The sequence below is a fragment of the Alosa pseudoharengus genome, unplaced genomic scaffold (genome assembly GCF_046254945.1).
Source record: "Alosa pseudoharengus isolate Yale_2024_CS ecotype anadromous, Long Island Sound unplaced genomic scaffold, YU_APseudo_1.1 YU_APseudo_1.1_scf_19, whole genome shotgun sequence".
Taxonomy (NCBI): domain Eukaryota; kingdom Metazoa; phylum Chordata; class Actinopteri; order Clupeiformes; family Clupeidae; genus Alosa; species Alosa pseudoharengus.
In genome coordinates, this window is record NW_027468657.1 from 4,673,767 (window position 1) to 4,681,266 (window position 7,500).

The window sequence follows — 7,500 nt, forward strand, 5'->3', positions numbered from 1 at the left end:
GTGTTCAGTACAGCTTGTATTTAGTACAGCTTGTATTCAGTACAGCTTGTATTCAGTATAGCTTGTATACAGCTTGTGTTCAGTACAGCTTGTATTCAGTAGAGCTTGTGTTCAGTACAGCTTGTATTTAGTACAGCTTGTATTCAGTACAGCTTGTATTCAGTATAGCTTGTATACAGCTTGTGTTCAGTACAGCTTGTATTCAGTACAGCTTGTGTTCAGTACAGCTTGTGTTTCGGTCTCCATGTTGCGTTCACTGCTAGCTGGTGGGAGTTGAAGTGAGTCATGGAGAGACTTAAAACACTAGACTGACTAGGATCAACCAGGAAGGCAAGGTTGCGTTTTTTGTCATTGTTTTCAAGTATTTGATGATTCGCTGTCCACATGAAAATGCAAAGCCTGTGTAGACAGTGTTCTACAAATCTTTCTGTTTGATGAGCTGGAAAACACCAGAGTAGCGTAGATGACAGTGCAGTGTAAACAAAATAAAAGCCTTTAGGATTCAAATGAACACAGAATAGTGTGGATGCAGCCAGAGAGAGGAAGAGAGAGAGATATAGAGAGAGACTGGACTGTATTTACAGTCATGCTAATAAAGCAACCTTGAATTGAATTGAATTGAAATTGAATTGACTGGAAGAGAGAGAGAGAGGGAAAGAGAGAGTAGAAGAGAGAGAGAGAGAGAGAGAGAGAGAGAGTAGAAGAGAGAGAGGGAGAGAGAGAGAGTAGAAGAGAAAGAAAATAATCTTGAAATGTTGGATACACCTGAACAGCAGTCCCAAGAACTCCCTCCACTTTGAGGCACTAAAAACCCAGGAGCTGAAACCTGAAAAGAGTCCCCTAAGCCAGCTGGTACTGAAGCTAACTAACTCAATAACAACAACTAATACACATCAAGCTCAGTCCAGTTTTGTCTCCCAAACATCAGTGAGAGTCAACAAAATCATGAATCAAGAAAAAGAAGAATATTTAGATCATTGGACAAACCAAATTGCCAACCAAAGTAGAATGAATTCCTATCTGATCCTAAAAAGAGAATATGAATTGGCAGAGTATCTCATCTCTGTCAGAGATACGAAACAGAGGCATATCCTGACCAAATACAGGCTCAGTGACCACAATCTAGCAGTAGAAACAGGCAGGCACAGGAAAACCTGGCTGCCAAAAGAACAAAGAATATGTGGTCACTGTCAGGCAGAGATGGTTGAGACAGAGGAGCACTTCTTTCTACACTGTGAAAAATACAAAAATGTAAGACAGACATTCTTCCCCAAATTCCAAATAGTTATCCCACACTTTCAAGATTTTGACAATGATGAAAAAATGGCCATACTTCTTGGTTAAGGGCCCTCTGCTGCCTTAGCAGCACAATTTATCTTGAAATGTGAGGATCTGAGGGACTAAAACATATTTGTGTCTGTACACACACACACACACACACACACGCACACACACACACAAGTATGCACACACACACACACACACACATTTCACATCACACTATTACAGTATTACTTTTGTTCTTTACTGCTGTTGATTTGAGATCTTTTATGTCGACCCCACACTGATGTACCCACCTCTTCTTATGTATTTTCTGTTTTTTTTTGTCCTATGGTCTTATGTTCTTGTTTGTTATGTTGTATGTAACAATAGCTTTGGCAACACTGTTCCCATACAGTCATGCTAATAAAGCAACTTGAGAGGGAGAGAGAGTAGGGGAGAGAGAGAGAGAGAGAGAGAGAGAGAGAGAGAGAGAGAGAGAGAGAGAGAGAGAGAGAGAGAGAGAGAGAGAGAGAGTAGGAGAGAGAGAGAGAGAGAGAGAGAGAGAGAGAGAGAGAGAGAGAGAGAGAGAGTAGGAGAGAGAGAGAGAGAGAGAGAGAGAGAGTACTACAAAATTTTACAAAGTGGTGTAGGGGGCAAAACCTATGATTTAATCAAATCTATTTATATGGACAATAAAAATGCTGTAAAAATTGACAACAGCAGAACAGAATTCTTCACTCAGGGGCGTGGGGTGAGACAGGGCTGTAGCTTGAGTCCAACTCTGTTCAATATCTACATCAATGAGTTAGCGGTGGTATTGGAACAATCTACAGCACCTGGACTCACCCTAAACAATACAGAAGTTAAATTTCTGCTTTTTGCAGATGACTTGGTGCTGCTGTCACCCTCAGAACAAGGACTACAGCAGCACCTAGATCTGCTAGAGCAATTCTGTCAGAACTGGGCCCTGACAGTCAATTTGGACAAAACAAAGATTGTAATATTCCAAAAGAAAGCAAGATCTCAGGCAGGCAGACACCTTTTCACTCTAGGAAACACCGCTCTAGAGCATTCTTTATCTTATGATTATCTAGGCCTGAAACTCAGTGCCTCAGGAAGCTTTGACCTTGCAGTGAATGCGCTAAAAGATAAAGCTCGTAGAGCTCTCTATGCCATCAAAAGAAATTTCCATAAAATACAAATCCCAATTAAAATCTGGTGCAAAATATTCGACAGTGTAATAATGCCAATTGCATTATATGGATGCGAGGTATGGGGTCCACTCAGCAAGCTAGACTACACTAGATGGGACAAACATCCCACTGAATCCCTACATGCAGAATTTATTAGAAACATTCTTAGAGTCCAAAGGAAAACACCAACAAATGCATGCAGGGCAGAATTAGGCAGATTCCCATTGGCATTAAATATACAAAAAAGATCTTTAAAATTCTGGATCCACCTAAATTCTAGTGACGAAAACACCATACAGTTTCAAGCATACAAAACCCAAGAGGTCAGCCCTAAAACCAGTCCCCTTTGCCAGTTGGTTCTGAAGTTAACTAATACTCTAACCCATCGATCTCAGACCAGCACTGCTTTTCAAAATCAGATCAAAGTAAAACAAATTATGAATGAAAGTAAGAATACGTATCTGGAACATTGGGATGATCAAACAAAATCCCAATCCAAATTAGAATGTTACTTGTCACTAAAACGAGATTATGAATTGGCAGAGTACCTCTCCACCGTCAGAGATACAAAGCAGAGACAGATTCTTACCAAGTACAGGCTAAGTGACCACAGCCTTGCCATAGAGAAAGGCCGGTACAAAAAATCATGGCTTCCCAAAGAGCAGCGGCTCTGTGGTCACTGTATGACTGGTGAGGTTGAAACAGAGATGCACTTTCTCCTATACTGTCCAAAGTTCGAACAGATCAGAAAAATATATTTTTTACAATTCTCAAATAAAATTCCAAATTTTAGCTCCCTTAAAGACTGTGATAAATTGGCCCACCTGCTAGGAGAAGGATTGACTGCTCCACTGGCTGCAAAATACGTTACAGCTTGCCATGACATGAGGGACAGTGAGTCGGACACTTTGCCACAATGCCCGACCTAATGTCTGTTCTTAAAGTGCCCATATTTTGACTATTTTTCAACAAGTTCAAATAGGTCTTTGAGTTCCATAAAACATGTTTCAGAAGTTGTTTGGTGGAAATAGCGTGTAGGAAACGATTGTTACCTACCTCTATTACCCTCTGTTTCAGCCCCTTCCAGAGTGTGCTGTTTTCTGCTGCTCATTACATATTCATGATCTGCAGCTAATTTGGCCACGCCCAAAGCTTCTAGAATCTTTGCCCACGCCCCACTGACTCTTACCACTACTACTACGTTAACTTTCACATGGACATGGCGGCAGTAGTTCAACCATACATGTTCGAACCAGAATCTGATCCTGAAGGAGGGGAGTCTCCTGCACTACCCTAGACTCAGAGAATTCAGCAAGACGCTTCTAAATGGTTAGTGAAACTTTCTATTTTTTTGAAACTTAGATAGTCAGTGTTTAGCCCGTGAAAGCTAAGTTAGGCTAGTCTAGCTATCGATAGCTAACGTTAGTGCCAGGTCAGGCACTATTATGAATTATTATTCATTATTTATTAAACTTAATGAATTTGTATTCACACAGTAGTAAACTATATTGTGCTTCTTGTTCACTAAACGTGAAGTTATGTCTTGTAAACACCCCGCTGCTTCAAGCTTCGCTCGGTTGGCAGATCCTGTAAGTTAACCTGCTCTAACTTATAATATTTAATAACGTTAACGTTACAGTTTTTTCACTGTACTGAGTGTTCCTAAAGTACAGTAGTATTTTTCTGTCATACTTATGAGACTTGCATGTATGCGCTTGATATATTGGTGTATACTGATGTGTTCGCATTGTAAACTTGAGAAAGTCTAGCCTAGCACTACTTACCATTCACCTACTTACGTCAGGCTGAGAAAAAGTACTAGCTAGCTGGAGCACGCTCGTTCAAATGTAATCGTGGGTGCTATTATTGGGTAAAAAATAACAGGTTTATTATTTCTTTAGCTTTATTCATGCATGACTCCTTTTGTATTTGTTTGTTTAGGTGCACATGTGGAAATTGTGCAACAATGCTGTCAGAGCCTGAGAATTTATGCTGCCAGGAGGTACCACAGGTAACATGATCTTTCCTATACTTATGTCAGCAATGTATGATTGCAGACAAGATGCCACTGCAGATACTTACCTTATGTTATGCATAACAGGTTACAAGACGGCTGCAGCAGCTGGATGAAAGGCCTCCATGTATGATAAGCAAACAGGTTCTAAACCTGGACGGTCTAAATGTGTTCTCACTGCAGAATGCATGCAACATTTACAGGGCTGACTACGGTCCTTTACAGTTATGGGGACTAGAGCAGTGAGTTATCTGTAATAACCTACTTACATTCACTGTTCATACAACATAATAAAGCAAATATAGTCTGCCAAAGCCTCTTTCAGATTTTTTTCTTGAACATAGCCAAGTATTTCCTTAGCAAACTGTATATTACACAAATTCACATGAAGCATTTTACACATGCAATAAACATTTATTTACCACTGTCATTGTACATAAAAATACAGTATTGAATGATTCACTGATTCCAAATTAGACATACATTATAAAACCTTTTGACTAGCAATGTTCATTTTTCTCAGTCGTTACAGGTATTAAGCCTACAGAAGTTTTGTGAGCTGGTGCTGGGGCTTCCTTGGTAGAAAGATACGGGTAGTGATCGCCTCATGTGTCGTGACGGGAGTTTCCTGACGCCCATGGAAGATATGTAGGCTGTAGGCTTCAAACTCCCGCCCCTTGATTGAATCTTGAGACATAGCTGGCGATGACCTCCTCCTTGTCTGGATGCTCATATTGTGAAGACAGGTCCGGCGGGATGTTTATCTTCAGAATCTTGTCTCCATACGATGATGGGTCAACAAAGACTTTCTCCATGATCATGTCCATCAAATCAACATACCCTGTGCAATACACATACACACAAAAAAGTGAATCACTAGTATAATTTACTACATTATTCAACAACTGTTCATTTTGCACATGAGATTTTGTAGTTTCTCAGGTATTTAAATACGTTTGTTTGGTTTTATTTATTGTGTTGAAAGCACTGTTGCAGTAATTTGTCATGTACAATGTAAATGTTTGTTTTTGTGTAAAAAAAAAAAAAAACTTACGGAATGTAGCATCTGTCTTCACTGGTCTGGCTCTGCACTCTCCCTTCCTGGATTTTGGAAAGCGCAGTTTGTAAAGAGGATCCCCTGAAGATGTGGTGGCTTGTCCTCGATTAGCATTCTCATTATAATGCAGTGCAGCCAGTCTTGGACAGTAAAAAGAAAATCAGACATGAAGACAATTTCAAGGAATGGGCAAATATTATCAAAGAATAAACAGTTTCATTTACCTGCACAGCATTCCCAGATATGGATAGACCATGTTTTTGGGTGCGAACCGCAGAATGACACTATGGAACGCCTCCAAAGAGGACGTCTGATAGTGGGGACCGAGTTTGGCAATATCCTTCAGGACAGTCTTCTTGGTCAGCTCCTTTTTCTAGATTGTAGAATGCAGGAGTTCCTGCAAGACAAAAAAAAAATATATAGTACATATCATATTTTTGGTAATGACCAAGAAGACAGTTGTGTGCCAACACTTTCTTTCAGGGGGCTCAGTCTGGCAACCAATATATTTTGTAGCTGGTCTTCTGTATGTAATGTTTATGATGTACTGGCCTATACAAAAAGAGAAATGACATCAACTTCATCTTACATGTATGCCAACAGCTACATCAAAAAAAAGGATCACTAATAAATACTACACAAGAGAAGAAACTAATTACAAATAATGGTTGGCTTTGAGTGTAAATTGTCCAGTGATGTAGCAATTTCAACCATACACTCGTTCTACCCTGGACAACACTAACATATTCCAGTTCAGAAAACATTTCCAAACGCATTATTTTAGCAAATTCCCCGAAACCGCCGAGGATGTGTACTGCATGACCGATTTTGTCACAGGGTTTGAATGTCGAGACAATGCAGATTGCTAAGCTAGCGGTTAGCGTTGCCTTGTACGGTGGCAAAACACTACCTACTTGGTTAGTTTAGCAAAACACTGCTTGGTTAGTTCGTGTAGAATTGCAAAATAAACACAGGTAAATACGTGCACAATTTGACATCTCCCTTATACATGAATTAGCTGCTAAAAAGATCAGAAACATATGTTTGGATTAGGGGCGAGCTAGGCCTAGCTACTGTATCTTCTGATGTGGTGGGCAAAAATCTACTGTAGCTTGACGACCAAACTTGTAATCTCGCCCACACACACACTTGTTTTAAACTGACTTTTTGTTGCGCAACCAATTACAGCATAGAAATATTTTACAAATGCACAACTTTCGAAAGTTTCGCTGGACAATGGCTTTGCAGGAGAAACCAAGCAGACTTGTAAACTAACTAATGTTAGAAGCTAGCGCTAGCGGTTAGCCGCCTCGGTGTCAATGGCAAAACACTGCTACAACACACACGAGTTTACCCTAATTTACAAATGAAATTGTATAGAACTACTTACATGTTCCTCATCTGCAGGTATTTCGCGCAAAGTTGGAACTGCGCCGTCGTTTAAGATGAGTTTCCCGGCTAATCCTGCCTTGTACTGACAGTAGTTTGAGAAATAGTCAGTCTCGAAATGATTGTTGCCAGTTTCTTGCCAACTGTAGCAGGGATATTGCCATCAAAAATGAACTCAATCCATGCCGCTCTTCTGTCCTCTTCGGCTGGGACACGATGTAGTGTTTTGTGCTCTTTTGTACAGCCAACAACAGAGCATTTCGCATGGGACTTCGACATGGTGTCTAACCCGAACCAGTGCTTCCAAATCGGTAACAAAATGGCTGCTATCCGAGAAGTTTACTGCTGAACCTGGTGGGTGGAGACACTGTACGTATGCTCTGAGGGGGTGGGAATATTCAAATATTTCGGTTTGTGACGTAGAAAACCCGTGGCGATTTTGAACAGCTCACCCAGAGGCTGAAGGTGGGATCAATTCTGAAACCTGTATCTCACTCAAAACAGCATGGATGGTTTTTCTTACAAGTTTGTATGCATGTGGAAGCACCAGAGACACACAATAACACCCCAAATCCCAGAAAAAG

The 7,500-nt window shown here is 40.5% G+C and overlaps 1 protein-coding gene and 2 long non-coding RNA genes across 4 annotated transcripts in view; 2 read left to right on the forward strand and 1 right to left on the reverse strand.

Moving 5' to 3' along the window:
• Positions 1–7,500, forward strand: part of gas2b (growth arrest-specific 2b) — a 47,225-nt gene that overhangs the window by 24,901 nt on the left and 14,824 nt on the right. The window lies entirely within an intron of this gene.
• Positions 3,435–5,119, forward strand: LOC143133011 (uncharacterized). 2 transcript variants are annotated; one of them, XR_012988405.1, is made up of 4 exons: positions 3,435–3,785; positions 4,398–4,467; positions 4,558–4,712; positions 4,994–5,119. It is a non-coding gene; the product is annotated as an uncharacterized LOC143133011 (long non-coding RNA). The 2 variants fall into 2 exon arrangements; XR_012988406.1 differs by lacking the exon at positions 4,558–4,712.
• The window catches only part of LOC143133010 (uncharacterized), a 2,393-nt gene continuing 23 nt past the window's right edge, over positions 5,131–7,500 (reverse strand). The window contains exons 1-4 of the long non-coding RNA XR_012988404.1: positions 6,918–7,500; positions 5,752–5,924; positions 5,525–5,667; positions 5,131–5,311 (exon numbers count right to left, since the gene is read on the reverse strand). The exon at positions 6,918–7,500 is cut by the window's right edge and continues 23 nt beyond it. This is a non-coding gene — a long non-coding RNA (uncharacterized LOC143133010). The remainder of the gene's footprint in view (positions 5,312–5,524; positions 5,668–5,751; positions 5,925–6,917) is intronic.